General features: G+C 53.1%; 1 protein-coding gene across 3 annotated transcripts in view; it reads left to right on the top strand.

Moving 5' to 3' along the window:
- Positions 1-3,053: 3,053 nt before the first annotated feature.
- Brd1 (bromodomain containing 1) overlaps positions 3,054-5,342 on the top strand; it is a 48,859-nt gene continuing 46,570 nt past the window's right edge. For 2 of the 3 annotated variants that reach the window (XM_021182866.2, XM_021182865.2), the window contains exon 1: positions 3,308-3,343. The gene's annotated coding sequence lies outside the window, so the exon portion shown is untranslated. Of the gene's footprint in view, positions 3,344-5,342 lie in introns of all 3 variants that reach the window. The other variant, XM_021182864.2, reaches the window with a different exon arrangement.

Here is a 5,342-nt window from a genome sequence, read left to right as displayed (position 1 = left end):
GTAAGAACATCACGGTATTTGTATCTGTTGCTTTTTCTCTTCACAGGAGCAACAGAGTTTGTCTGAGATTTTTGATACTATCTGAGATTTTTGATACTATCTGACATTAACAGTCCACCAAGCTGGTTTTCTGGCCAACATCCACGTCTTGCTACTAAATTCACATTTAATTTTGCTAACATGTATCTTTTAGTAATTTTTAAAGATATTTGTTTCAGCAAACTTGACTATATATGGGCAATGAATCCATCTTTCTTGTGCTGTCTCATTTGAACACTAGTTTCTACTGTCTCGTGAATTCTAGGTTCAATTCTTTTAGAATTTTAGTTAATTCCTCCTACAAACATTATCTGGGGCATCATAAAGAAGGTCCTTATTAGCTGGGTATGGTGATGCATGCCTTTAATTCCAGCACTTGGGAGGCAGAGGCAGGCAGATTTCTGAGTTTGAGGCCAGCCTGGTCTACAGAGTGAGTTCCAGGACAGCCAGGGTGACACAGAGAAACCCTGTCTTGGAAAAACCAAAACCAACCAACCAACCAAACAAACAAAAACAGTAAAACCAAAAAAAACCCAAACAAACCAAAAATGAAGGCCCTTCCTCTCTGATAGCTTTTCGGTTGAAGTTGCAGTTTGTCTTGGTGTCATGCCAGTCTGTGGGATCCCTCCAGCCTACTAAGAATTGCTTTGCCTGAGAAGTCCCCCTCTCCCTCAGTCCTTCCTGCTCTTGAAGCTGTTGTGTCTTTTCATCTTTGGTTTTCTGAGACAGTGCCTTACTTTTGTTTTGTGTGGTGGGAGGTCATTCCCTTGTTGGTTTGCATTTAATTTTCCTGAGGTAGAGAGAAGGTTGAGGGCTCATCTTGCTTGTTCTTCATGGTCCTGGAATGCTTAGATTCAGACGAGTGGACTTCTGTAGGGGAGGCAGCATTTACAGTTCCTGGCTTTGTGACAGATGTGTTCAGGCCTCACAGGGTATCCCTATCACGGATCAGTGGTGTGCATGAAGAGAGTACTAGCTAAACAGGAGGCCTTGCTTGGGAGTGGCTCCAGAATTAACTCACCCTTAAAGACTATTTTTCAGCAGGGCAATTGCCTTTAATCCCAGGACTCTGGAGGCAGAGGCAGGTAAATCTCTTGAGTTCAAGGCCAATCTGCTCCACAGAGGAAGTTCAGGGATGTACTGAGAGGCCTTGTATTGAAAAACAAAACAAACAACAACAAAATGACTATTTTCTAGCCCATAGTTTGGCTACAGTGGGATAAGAGTAGTGGCCAGCCAAAAGCTGGGATGCGCAGATGAGCAAGTCTGCCTTGTCCCAATAACTGTTTGGTGCCACATCCTGAGCTGTGAGCCTGCCCTACCTGTCACGGGGAGGAGAGCAGCTCTGCTCTCGAATGAAAAGCTCATCTGTTTACCTGAGAGGTCCAGGCTAATGTCACAGGCACATGACTAGTGGTTCATCACCATGACACCTGTCATAAGCCTTCCAAGGCAACCAAAGAACCACCCAGTCTTCACCCCCATTTCAAAATATTTAGAGATGAATCTCATAATGAAAATTCTCTATAAGCCACTAACTTTTAAACTAAGGACAAGCCGGGCGTGGTGGCGCACGCCTTTAATCCCAGCACTCGGGAGGCAGAGGCAGGCGGATTTCTGAGTTCGAGGCCAGCCTGGTCTACAAAGTGAGTGCCAGGACAGCCAGGGCTACACAGAAAAACCCTGTCTCGAAAAACCAAAAAAACAAAAACAAAAACAAAAACAAAAACAAAACCTAAGGACAAAGTAGATGGAACAAGCTGGAGAGTAAGACCAGTGTCCCTAAGCACCAACCCAAAGGGACCTGATTTCAAAACCTTCAAGCCTTTTACAGCAGAGATTCTCAGCTTGTGGGTCACAACCCTTTTGGTCCTGCATATCAGATATTTACATTCATAACAGTATTGAATACTATAGTTAAAAAGTAGAAGTGAAAGAATCTGATGGCTGGAGGCCACCACAGCAATGATCAGCAGCAATAGAACTGTTGAGAACCACTGCTGTAGCTCCTAGGTAGGGATGTCAATGCTTAAATACATCTATGAGAACAATGCTTATAAGAGGAAGGCCTAAGTCATGGGTGGTGGGCCAAGCCTTTAGGGAGGCAGATTTCTGTCTACATAGTGAGTTACAGACAGTCAGAATTACATAGTGAGAGTCTGTCTCAAAACAACAAAACCAAAAATCAGGCAACCAAACAATCAAACCCACCACCACCACCACCACCACCACCACCAAAGTAAGTAAGAAAGGCAGACAGACAGACAGAAAGAAAGAAAAGAAGAGGAAAGCCTGAGTTGGAGGCATGCCCCCAGACCTGGCTGCCCATAGTTTGAGATTGCTACTACTTGTCCCAGTCACTAGTCATCCTCAAGTCCTTTGCATACCCTCCTCTACCCAACCACTGACCTCGTGCCCTTGTTAATGCCTTTCTAGTGCCACCTTAGGGTTCCCCAGTCCTAGCCATTTATTCCTCAAAGGGATCCACCCTTGTTTGGTGATCCCTCCATTACGGCCCTCACCATTCCCTCCTAACTCATCCTCCGTGAACCACCCTGGTCACCAGACACTATCAGAACCCCACTTCTCCCCCTTAGGATGCATCTCTTGATTCTCTCAAGAACCATTCCCTTGGAAAGCACGAACTCTCAGGAAACTCCACCTGGCTCTCTAGGGTCAGCATTCTCGCTCTACTCAGTGCCATTGACCCCACAGTAAACACCATTCATCTGGTTACCCTTCTCTTACAGCAGCAGTCCTTCATCCTCAGGAGCCCTAGCCTGTCTCCCCCAGAATTCTCCTCCTAGTCACCCCACTCTTGTAGCACTCCTCCCCCATCCGGATCCCCACCCTAACTCCCCGAGAGCCACCCTTCCTGGTCACCCCACTCTCTCCTTCGCGTCCCGCCCCGCCCCCTTATCCCGGCTTGGCGCGGCGCGCGTCATGGCGGCGGCGGGCGGGGCGCGTCTCGCACGCAGCGCGCCGGGCGGAGCGCTCGCCGCATTGTTTGCTTCGCTGGGGAGCGAGCAGCGCCTCGGCAGGCGTCCGAGCAGCTCCGCGTCCGCGTCCTCCGCCCGGCCGGGCCCCGAGCCGGCCTCAGCCGGCTGTGCCGGCGCCGCCGACCCCGCCCGAGCCGCGGCGCCCTGCGGGCCCGGAGCCGCTGGCCGAGCGCGCCCCGGAGCCCGGCGGGGCACGGCTGCGCGGCCGTTGGCGGAGGAGCCGCGGCGCCATTAGCGCCGCCTCGGCCGCGCCGGCCTCCGCGCCCGCCCGCCCGCCGGGCTCCCGCGGCCGCGGCGCCCCGAAGGTGAGTGTCTGACGGTCGCTGTTCGCCGCCCGCCTCGCCGGCCCGGGCGGAGGTGCAGGCGCCATGTTTGGAGGCGGCAGCGGCAGCTCCGCATTGTCCGCGGGCGGGGAGGCCGGAGAGTCGGGGCGGCGAGGCCCGGAGGCCGTGAGGCCTGGCGGGCGCGGGAGCCGGAGGGACCGAGAAGGCCGGGCGGACGTGCGCCGCCGTGAGCCGGCGCGGCAGGGGACGCCGGAGATCGGTGCCGGCGGCTCGCCCAAGAGGCCGGGTCCGGGAGGCGAGGCCGCGGCGAGATCGCGGAGGCGGAGGCCGCAGCCGGGTGGGGGCGGAGAGGGACACGGAGGCCGCGGCGGGGTCGGGGAGACAGAGGAGTAGAAGGAGGCCGTCGCGGCGCGGGAGGCGCGGCCAAGAGAATGGAGCGATCGGCAGGGCTCAGGAGGCGGGGAGGCCGCCGGGCCGGGCGGGCGGGCTCTGGACGGCTCGGCTGTCTGGGCGGCTGGGGCGACCGAGGGCCGGGCGTCGGACAGCAGAGGAGGCGGAAGGCCTGGGGTCTCGTGGCGTCTGCCCACGTCCTCGCCCGTAGCCTTGGCGGTGCGGAGCGGGTCGCATTATGTAACAGATCGGTCCGATCTATTTTGCCAAGACAGGAAACTCCCTTGAAGAGGGACGGGCTCGGAAGATTTCCTAAGTCGAGCGGGGCCTGGTATCTCCGGAGCAAGCCCGCAGCTCCGCCACAACTCCGTGGATGTGTGCAGGAAACGCCGAGAAACGAGCGCGCGTGCGCGGCTTTCTTGGGCCTTTAGGAGAGAAGCAACTTTCCTGTGTGCTTAATTTGCAGAAAACGCAGCTCCTCATGGTGCCCTGCAGTTGTGACACACTTACACACACCTAGGAAACCGCCCCCCTTCATGGAGGACATTCACTTCACGCAGCTGCGACTGTTTTAGAGTATCAGTCATCTGGTAACACGTAGTTACAGAATTTCCCTATTACTTAGTTACTGTTTTATCACTTGTTGGGTCGAGCACTGTCCTGAGTCTGTGTTTACTCTCCGGATGGTCACCTTAGAGTAAGGTGTGTCTCTTTCCTGTGTGCTTTTACGGCGAGGGGTGGAAGCTCGGAAGAGTTTAAATGGCTTGTCCGCAAACCGGGCCGGAAATGAACGGAGCTGATTTTGAGCATGGAGTCTTTCCCCTCATTTGCCAGCAAAGCTTTTTAGGATGCGTTTAGCCCAGGGATTTCTGGAGAAGCATGCTTGTTGCCTTTGCTGATTCCTCCATGGAGTGATGCTTGTTCCTGCATAGAGCCAGAGGGGTAAAGTGCTGGGTTTATGAAAATGGGGAAGTAGATGAGATTGTTGGTCACTGTGCCGGGCAGTACTGCTACATGTCCGCTTTCCCCTGGTCACAACTACCTTTTCAAATTACAGAGTATGTGTGGCCATTAAGTATTAGGTTCAGTTCTTGTAGAAAAGTGGTTTAAAGACAGACCTTCAGTGCTCACTAGAAGAATGTGGGATTTGACAGGCTGGCTACAGTACTTTACTGGAGAGGAGAAAATTACATGTTTGCCTTTAATCTGGGAGCTGTTGCTTCTGCCTGTGGTTCTCTCTGGGAAGAATATGGTGCTGACACCTGGATTTGCACCGATCTCATCTCAGGGAGGTCGCTAGAGGCCTAGGGCGGGCTAGGGTTGCTTTGACAGTTTCCTGAGAATCCAGTGTTGAGTAGGCATCTGGAAGTGCCTCAGAAGCAGGTGCATTGGGGTCTGGCCGACTACAGTGTCTTCATATTCTTCTTGTTCATAGAGAGATAGTATCTATAGAATGTGGCTTTCTGCAGCTTGTAAAGTCTGTCTTTAAAAATGCATTGTAGAGATTTCCTTTTGGGACTTAAAACATGAAGTCTGCTCTTTGAGGGCTTTCTCCAAAGACTAGTAAGGTAACTATGAGTTGTGAGTTCAGGCGCTCTCTCTCTCTCTCTCTCTCTCTCTCTCTCTCTCT

Source organism: Mus caroli, chromosome 15 (assembly GCF_900094665.2).
Source record: "Mus caroli chromosome 15, CAROLI_EIJ_v1.1, whole genome shotgun sequence".
NCBI classification, from domain to species: Eukaryota; Metazoa; Chordata; class Mammalia; order Rodentia; family Muridae; genus Mus; species Mus caroli.
This window is presented reverse-complemented; position numbering and strand designations above follow the sequence as displayed.